General features: G+C 34.0%; 1 protein-coding gene across 2 annotated transcripts in view; it reads right to left on the bottom strand.

Annotated features, from left to right (window-relative positions):
- The window catches only part of LOC126382055 (reticulon-4-like), a 96526-nt gene extending 87526 nt beyond the window's left edge, over positions 1–9000 (bottom strand). For both annotated transcript variants that reach the window (XM_050031742.1, XM_050031743.1), the window contains exon 1: positions 8825–9000. The gene's annotated coding sequence lies outside the window, so the exon portion shown is untranslated. The remainder of the gene's footprint in view (positions 1–8824) is intronic.
- Positions 9001–10532: the final 1532 nt, after the last annotated feature.

Below are 10532 nucleotides of genomic sequence, written 5' to 3'. Positions count from 1 at the left end.
CTCACCTTAATACGAGTTGTAAGTCCTTTTCTTCGACGTTTGGTACTTTTTTATTATAGGGAGCAACTCAAGCTCGAGTTGGTCGATTAATTGCTTCGAAAGACTATATACGCTGACATAGTTATCATCTCGGGTCAATAGAGACAGACTACGAATTTCATAGGCTTGTCGACGTAACTCAAAATTGTCCAAAGTATGAGCTTCCTCTAATAAACACTTTAATAATAAAAACATTTGAGCGATTTTCAACAGAAGAAACATGTACACTAGCACCAGATAAAATACTACACTAAAGTTTTTTAAACATTAATCTATTAAATTACCTTAATTGAAACTTATTGAGTCTTATTAGACACGATATCACCAGCAAATAACTAATTTCACTCGACGAACATCAACTTTTTATTTGACAGATCAAATCGAGTTCGTAAGTGAAGTGAATAGCGAAGTGAACGGGGAATCACCCTTACAGAATGCGGATACATCTGTCATCTCATACTAAAAACGTCAAAATCTCGCATCAACTTTAGTTCGACTCGCCGCCGTACTCGCAACTGTGTCGCTAGTGTGCATTCAACTTAAGTACATGTCTTACAGAATGCCAAAACAAAAACTCACCGCGGATTCAGATGCGAGTTTCAAAAATTACCTTACAGAATTGCACTGCTGGATTGTAATTATGTTTATAAGTATATTTTTTTTCTGATTTACTTTTACAGTTTACGGAGAGCAAAAGATTACACAGTTACCAATAATCAAAATAGGTCGAGTCGTTTTTTCCTGTAATAAATAAATTAAGTTGCCATTAATGTTGACGTTTTTTCATGAATTTTATTATTAACTTCAATCATATGGTATTAATTAAAACAATAAAGATTTTTTGTCCTAAATACCAATAACGGATAGTATCCACTATTGGCTTATAAACTCAATCCTTACAGAACAACTTACTTGAAAATAATACAATTTTCAAGGTCTTTCAGCGATAAAAATTAACTAGTTTCAACCAGGCAACTGTCGAAATGCGCAAACGCAGCAATCTCAGCAGTGCAGTGTTATGTCGACGTCGGTCGAAGTGGCGGAACTGTAAAAACAGCAGACAGAGTGGGTGCAGCGCGAAAGTCAGCGGACCGGTCGTCGAAGGCCGGCGCACGCGCACGCCCGCGTTTGTCTAACGTTGGCGCTGAGTCATAAGCTCAAGCGGTGATTCATATGAGTAAGGCTTCGGGTATTCGGGTTCTTTTATTTTAATTTTAAATTTAGCATGATGAATAGCTAACAGTAATTTTATTCTTTTGGTGGCTCTGTAGGCCCTGACGTCAGCGTTGATGACATCGGTCGTTGACCTTATAACCTACACGAGTGCTCAAACTCAAAAATGTCTTGATTCAGTTGGTAACACCAAGTGACACATTGAAATGGTGGCTTGGTATTTTTGACAGTTAAAACGCATGCCTATGTGTTATACGTTTCGATAAGATGCTGACATTGATATAAAGGCAAATTAGGCACATGCAAGTGGCACACATCAAGGCTATCTACTTAAAATGGAATGTCGCTGTATCGTAACTTGCGCTTATTTTTATGTTACATTCATGACTTGTGGTATAAAGTAGCAAATAGCCACGAGTTGTATTGTTTATCGTATGCATAAACCAATCGATGAATATGATTGTATAAAACTGGGCTTGAACGAGCAAAAAATACTTTTATCAGTTTTTAAATACTCAAACTCAAAAATATCTTTATTCAATGGGTAAGATAGTTATATTTTATTCGTATTTTTTTAAATTAATATGTTTTTATCGAGTATAAAATAAAAAGGGATCCCAAAAATTGTGGGATACGGCGTGGTGGAAACGATTATATTTCTTTAATCCTTGTTTATTAAAAACGTTTTATTAATTTAGTACATTTTCCCTTTTAAAACAACCGACCGCCATTTCCCTGTCATTCCAGAATCTTCTCTTCTCTCTTGCTCACTCCTCTCTTTCCTCTCTTTCACACACATTTAAAAGAAAATTGGGGAGTTTTTAAACATAATCATGATATATGATTTAATTAAATAGATAGAATATATGATTTAATTAAATAAATAGATAGATAAATAGACTTATTGTGTTGTGTAAGTTTTGATTTATGTTATTGTGTACTTATATCTGTTATGTTATCTGTCACAAAACCAACATCTACAATATAATTCTGTTACATTATTTATATCTTTTTCATGTCTATTTTTATTCCCTCCATCAGCCTGTTAATTGCACCACGGCCAGTCGTGCAGAAATTCCCCTGCAAAAACGCATACTGCACGACTCCTACCACCGAAACGTTTTACATCTCCCTCTAACTAAAGCAAAGCATACATCCGTCCCTTTCACGCAGATCCCAGTCGAAAGGCTGTTAACTGAAGAGCTTTAGACTTTAGATGTACACGTTTTTAAGCCTTTTAAGATTTTATTTAGGATGCAGTATAACTGAGTAGGACGATATTGGAGTCGGGGAAGACCGCTACAAGCGAACAGATTTCTTCCAAGGTCAAAAGTATAATCTACACTCCTGTCCAGTATGATAGGTTTATTATTAGGGATAGCCTGGTATCCTATCAGTATATTCGTAAAATTCGTATATTTTATTATTGAGGTACCAGAAGCAACTGACGTAACTCTCATAACCTGTTAAAATAATTAAATATACTTACTATTTTGCAAACGAAATACGTACTCGAAATACTAAGCACAAACGATGGATATGTACCATTTAATATGACGATAAAATGTCGATCTGAAGGACATATCTTCATTAGGTTGTGTTACGTTTATTTAAGTGTCTTAAGTGTTTTGCCGTTAAAGGAAACCCGCCTAAACCTACGCTAAATTATTACTCATGTTCATATTAAAATACATTATAAAATTTACTTGTAGTTACTATGAGTTTATGGAATAAGGGGTCTGTATTTAAAGTTATCGGTTATATAGTAGCTGGTAGGTATAATCATTAAATTACATTGCATTTCTTGATAACAGTATAATAATTAACAGTTATTACTTAGTTATATTATTTATGTAATAAGTGTATATTTATTATAAGAAAAGATATGTAAATTTTACCATTATTTACTCTTTATTATAAGCAATAATCATTTATTATTATTAAAGTATTTTATTAACCATACGGGTTTAATAGAAAACCTCCTACGTTAAATGTAGTTCAAAATAACAATATTCCATTACATCTATAATATAACTAGTTTTTAGGGTTCCGAACCTCAAAAGCTAAAAAGAACCCTATGGGATCATTTCGTTGTCTGTCCGTCTGCCTGTAAAGACCGTTTTTTAACAATCCACCAGTCGCCGGAAAATGAAATTGACACTACTTACGTCAAATTGAATTATACAATAGTGGATGTCATAGGTATGAATATAAATACGATATAAATGATGATTGTGAACAGACAAAGACTCGTTAGAGGCATGTGGTCGTGCTTGCGACTAGAAATTAGCTTATTTCATATTTGCATACGCAGTGGAACCGATTCTAGCAGACACCATCATAGACTTTATTTACTTACTTTGACAGTTCTAAAACTAGGTCTATCTCTGTCTTGCACTCGGCGTAAGTGAAGGACGGAACTATTAGTTCTGGTTTTGGTATTTATATTCCAATACATGTAAAGCGATAGTTCATGATACATTTGTATTTATCACGTAAGAAATATTAAGTGTGAGGATCACACTTGAGCATGTTAAATGATATACTATATTTTATTTCTAATATGAATTATTTAAATCATACAGTCTTTTGTTCAGCTGCATATCTGATGACTAAATACTTATATACTACATAATAAATAGACTAGGCTACTTGACAACTTAGTCAAATCATATACATTTTACGGAACGTCAAAACGAAAGTTTTCTTTGGAATTTGTGTGGAAATACTGTCCTGTGACGTCATCAATAGAAGCGGTCAAACGTAGTACGAATATAACGCGACAAGTAAAATAAGATACAATATTTCTAGATTAGCATTTTATAGTGTATCTTTGACCCAGTTCTTATTAAGAAGGTTCGCCTTTTACTACAGAATGAAATAATGCTTGTTTGAAGAAATTAATAATATTGTATTTGCCAATAGCCTAAGTTGCAAGAAGAATTCAGTGGACATCATACGTAATCTTTTAATTCATAGACTACCACTGTAGAATGAAAGAAAGAATCATTTTTTTCAGACGCTACTGACACAGACAGACAGGTACATTATTACATTTACACATGACAGATTTCACACGGAAAATAAAAATAAAAACTGTTAAAAAATCAAGTAAGTACTAAAACTTTAATACTTTAAGTAGATCCCTATTTATTTTATCGCTAGCATAGTTGACCGGGTATTCAATGCCTTACATTCCACAATAACAATGGAATGTGATTCCAAGTTAGTCATTGTACCAGATAATTGACAGTATGACAAAACTTAATGGTTCGACTAAGACAACTTGGAACTATGTCGATAAAATCGCATTCTGCATTACTGAGGAAAGAACCGTGACGTATTTAACATAACACACATGTATAACATAAGCTTACGACTATATCCCAATTGGGGTAGTCAGAGGTACATCCACCGCGAGATGAACTGACTACCCACATCTCACTGAGCCCGGCTCACGATCCGGAGGTACCGGGTTCGAATCCCGGTGGGGACATATCACAAAAATAACTTTGTGGTCCCTAATTTGGTTAGGACATTACAGACTGATCACCTGATTATCCGAAAGTAAGACTATCCGTGATTCGGAAGGCACGATAAGCCGTTGGTCCCGGTTACTACTTACTGATGTAAGTATGCAGACGTTACATGAGTTATTCCAGGGACCTTTGGCGGCTCAATAGTAACCCTGACACCAGGGTTGATGAGGTTGGTAATCCACCTCACAACCTTCACGATAGAAAAAGAAGACCGAGTTTACGACTAACCGAGTGTGACGTAGTTATCAAGGTATATCTTTCCCAGGTAAAATGATTGTGTGTCGGCATGTGTGCCATAGCTTATCAGTACAATTAGTCGAAGAAAGATTAGTTGTCTGGAAGAAATCGCTTCAAGCAATACGGCCGTCATTTGCCATGTATATAAGGCTCTTTTGTAACTATTTTTGTGCAATAATATATGTGTTTTAGTGATTATATTTCAATATAGATAAAGTTTTGCAATAGCTTCAATGCCCGGTGCAAGTTATACCTGTCAAAGAACAGAAAAGCCAGTGTTGTGACTTGTGACGTTCATTATCATAGTGATGTATCAGTCGAGATAAAGCCGCTCTATCTAAGACTACCTAAAGCGTATTGTATACGGTAGCAAAAGAATCACCATTTCTTCAAGCATTTGTACATGTCACAAATGATTTCTTTTGGCACCTCTGACCTGTCATCAGGTTAGGTAAGCGGACCTTGTGAAAAACGGGATAATGCTAGGGAGATAATGATGATGATGATTTTATAATGTGGTATATTTTTTAATAACACTAAAGTCGCTTACAAACTCATGCCAGCATAATAAACCAAAAGCTCTGTCCATTTAATAGAACACGCAATATTGTTTTTTTTTTTTCTATAAAAGTAATAAAATAATAAGACTCCCCATTGTTTTATCAATACAGGATGCAACCGAGGGGTGAGTCCGTTTGACTACAAGACAGGTGGGGTACGAAAAGTAGAGTTACAAAAACGGGTAACTAACTGAATGAATTTCTATACTTACTCAAATTCGAAAATCATTGTACTCGTCGTTGTTACGAATAATTAATATTAAACCTGTCAAAGCACTTCTTTATTATTATATTAATTATTCGTAAGAACGTCGAATACAATGATTTTCGAATTTGATTTTTTATTTTCGTTTTATATATATATATATGTTTTTTTTTGTTATAATTATATAACAAACTACTATACTTTAAAGACAAATCCAAAAATAGTAATTAAGTAAGGCAAACAGCGTGAAGAATCGCAATGCGCAGGATTGGTCAATTAGATCAACCATGGGAACCTTTCGCAGAGGTCGATGACCGTAATGGGTCAAATTGTAAACAAAATGCTTACTGAAAGTCATCTTCGGATTTTGTATTTATCACCTTGGTTGGAATTGGCTCGGATGGTTCCACCATTGATATTCATATCTGCTACAGGGTTTTAGGGAAAATCCGCCTTATTCCAAAAATATCAGAATAATAGTTATAGAACTATTTTTGATATTGTTTAGCTTTCTTCAAAACTAGAGTTAAAAAGTATGCATTATCAACAGGTTACGCAAGATTTTGGCTCGTGTAAAGAGAGCCTCTCAAACAATAGTAATTAAGTTTTCTATATCCGCATTTTAATTAACAAAGTCTTTTATAATTACTGCAACGTTTTACCATTATCTACTTAAGAAAAAAGTTTTTTTTTACATTTCCGTGTCATAATGCTTTTAGAAAACTTTACTCCATAAGAAATTTTAAAGTAATCTTCTCGTTTTCATTACCTATCACATGTTGGAGAACACACATATAATGGTAACATACAATGGTATACTCAATCCCTTAACCCGTAAATATGTGTTACTCCGTGTTTTATATTATATATTTGTTATTTGTTTTATATTTGTTACTGTGGTGTCCCTTTATAATAAACGTTTCTTTCTTTCTTTCTTTCTAATCCGTTTGACGCTTGATATGAAATCGTAAAAAACGTCCCGAATTGAAAACCTCCTTGTTTTGAAGTCTGTTAAAAATTGATATAATTAACCGTATGTGACAGGTGATCAGGGGGGTTAAAAAGGCCACATTGAAGCAAAAAGCAATAATGCTATTTGACATTTGTTTGCATTGCGCACTAACTTTTATATATGCGGAAATATCAAACTGCTTTTTCTGATGAATTGCTTTGATGTGGCCTTTTTACCTCCCAGCTCATTGCTCTATTCTGCGATTATAATATTAAAAAAGATAATTTATCTATACTTACGACATTCCCGGGTCTATTCGAAGCTGTTCTGTGTGTTCTCTAGCAAGAAGCAAGAAGCTATTTAAATTCCGAATAATCTATCTAAATTTTATGATTATGAGTCATAAGTTGAATTCTTTCCCTGAGCTTCCTACATACTTCTCCATTGTGTTACTTCAGTTTAAAGTGAAAAAAAAAAAAACGAAAGCACCTTTGACTCTCTTTGAAGGTCATGAGGCGGTTGAAGCATTGAAACCTGTTCCATAAAGCTGTTTATGGAAAAATTTCCAAGAGCAAAATGGTCGATGGAATAAAAGTAAAAAACGTATGACAGAATTAATTCAAAGGTCAAACTGAGTGATGATATGAGGTAAATATTTATCAACCGAAGAGCTTTGCTTACTTTTTTCTAAGTTCGAATTTGTTTTTTTTTTAAGATGGCTTATTTTTAACATACTTACGTATGAAATTGCGTATGAAATTTAACGTGACACACTAATCATTTTTATCGTGTTCTCTCGTATGGGATGTGAGATCAATGACCGAGCTCATCAATCCTAATGTCAGTGTTACTATGCCGCCAAATGTTCCTGTAACGACTACATACTTGAGTATATAGTAGTCGGAACTGACTCCTTAACGTGTTTTCCATTATTTTCTATCACATTTTTTTAATTTGACAATATTATAAAGTATCATTCACTCGCCATATGTGTTCTTTTCGGTGAAAATTACTTTCAAAATCGTAAAATTCCAGTCCCTTGTTAAAAATTACATTACTTCAAAAGTATAGATTCTATAAAATGTATGGTACATTCATCATAAATATTTAAAAGTAGAATGATTATTTAAGAAATATATTTTTTGTGACATAAATACCAGGATACAAGACGTATTTGCCCCAAATATATTTAATATAATCTTTAGGTAAACATTCCAGTTTCGAAACACGTCAAAATAATGTAATACATTTGTATAAAGTTATCAAGAAGAGACTGCTGTTAGCAAGGTAGCTCTATATACACTTTCTTATGCAATTATTCGTCTTTTATATCACCAATTAAGTTTTTATAAAGGAAATAGAACCGCCTTTATAGCAAATTATTAAACAAAGCTGTTGATGACTTCCTTGAAAAGATATTAAGCACGAATATTTACAATGAATTAGTTCTTTATGTTTCTGAACAACCCGTGACAGTTGAACATTTATCTCAAACGCACCTATCTTATATAGATCTTATTGTAAAGCAGATGTACCAAGAGGACGTATCATGAATGTTCACACGAAAACGTGACGATAGGTCACGTAACAATCATCCCAGTGCTAAACGTTCACATGTCACGACACATTATGTTAATAAATAATAAGAAAAACTACTTTATTAACAATAAATACGAGTTATAATTAAAGTGACGAATACGTGTTTATTTTTTAATATAGAAAGAATTTGCGACGTCAAAGTTCTTGCAGCTAATGAAAGCGAGATTTTCTCAATGTAATTGGTATTAATAAATGATATAGGCTTTGTTTTCATTTATGCTTATTAAGAAGAATGTAATGTAAATAAAGTACATAAATATGATACTTATCGAAAAAAAAAAATGTTTTTGTCCGTTGATGCTCGTTGATGTCTTTCCTTAAGACGATTGTCTTACTTCATTGGCCATTGAATATATTTCTTTCAATACCTTATTTTAGGTATTGTAATGATATTTGTTATTACTTTATTGTTTAAAAATATTGTAGATTATGTAAGAATTGTTTTAAAATCTAACACTTATTCATAAATCCTTTTAACGAGCTAAAATTAAAAATAATAATTAAAATATTAAAAACCAACCTGTACAACAAGACAATCACACTGGCACAAAATCCTCAAAAGAGTCCGAAGCACTGTCACTTTTGAAAATAGAATAAAAAAGGATTCACAATTTCAAATTCTAAGGAGAACGGTTAACGTTCCGGATTCGAAATTGGAAGCGACGGCGTCGACGGTGCGCGCGCGAGTGGCGACGGGTCGAGTGCGCCGGCAGCGGTCGACAGGCTACCCTGCTAAGTTGAGAAGGTTACATGTTTACGAGTACTAATATACATAATAAAAAATTTAAGAAGAACTTAAAAAAATAGTTTATAATAAATGAGTCATTCACATGCCTCAAAATTAAAAAAAAAGCTTTAAAACGATAGGGTGGGTTAATCTGCCTTCTAACTGACAATGGAAAAATAATTGTGACGTAAATGTAAATATTTACGCAACTTGTAGCAATTGTACTTACCCCGATGCATACGTTTAAGGTCTTTCCCTTTTCCGCTACATTTTTCCATTAAAGTTCCAAGAAAGATGATTCAAAGATAAAGGAAAATTTTATAAACTAGATGACTAGACTTTAGTTTGAATTCATTAATATCATGTGGTTTACAGGATTTATGCCCGGATAGTGGCAATAGGTTCACCCTTTATTACATGGGACTTAAACATTGCTGTCGACGAGTGGACTTAGACTAATACACCACTTGAATACCTACTATGTACTACCTGTGTTGCTATGTTTATTATTAATGTTTCCAATGGCAAACAAAATAGGAAAATAAGAAACAAAGCCTAAGTACTTCCAAAAAGTAAAGGAAAGATAACCAAGGGAAGGACGGAGAAAGGAATCTATAAAATTGAAACGGTTATAGTGAAAGGCCTCTACAATCGCTTATAAACATAGGTCAAACCGTATTGTGATTTAATCATGTGGGTGGATGACCTATTTAAACTATTGTTACGATATCATCATCCTTCCGAGGCCGAGTGCCGAGGTTTTTCTTGCAGCTTCTTTTCCCCGGCTATACAGGTTGTGAAAAGCTGCAGTAGTTTTAGGCGGAAGAGACGTTCGTTATGTAAAAATTGATGATTCAAAGTGTAACTATGTTACCTACTGAATAAAGATATTTTTGAATTTGAATTTCAACTTCTGTCCTTATCCCACTCCAGGTGAGGTCGGCACGACATTTCATTCACTTCCATTCATTTCTGTCAGTCGTCATTTCAGAACACCGGGTGAGAGCCTTCAGACCGGGTGAGAGTCTTCAGCGCTCCCCATTTGTTCGGGCAAGTAGTTAATGCCACCAGCGGCAAATCTAAAATAAGTCACGTCCAAAAAAAAAATACATTTCAGAACTCACATCTTTCACACTTATATCATTCTTTACACAATCCATCCACACTTTCTTGGGTCGTCCCCTACCCCTATCTCCATTCACATGCATACTCATAACTTTCCATGTTATATGCCTTTCATCCCTCCTTATTGCATGCCCGTACCATGCTAACCTGTTGCTCTTAATATCTCACTAACCGGCGCTACTTTCAGACTTCAATAATATATTGTTAAGATATTAATATAAAAAATTAAATGAAAATAATTGTAACAAACATCATCATCACCTCCCTATATTTGACAGGTCCGGATATTATACAGACCTGCCTGTCTGACCTTCCAACCCGCGAAAGGAAAACTAGCCCAATACAAGTTAGGTTTTATATTATCTCCGAAACGCAC

This window comes from Pectinophora gossypiella, chromosome 3 (assembly GCF_024362695.1).
Source record: "Pectinophora gossypiella chromosome 3, ilPecGoss1.1, whole genome shotgun sequence".
Classification (NCBI taxonomy): Eukaryota; Metazoa; Arthropoda; class Insecta; order Lepidoptera; family Gelechiidae; genus Pectinophora; species Pectinophora gossypiella.
The sequence above is the reverse complement of the archived record's forward strand: the minus strand, read 5'-3'. Positions and strand labels throughout refer to the sequence as shown.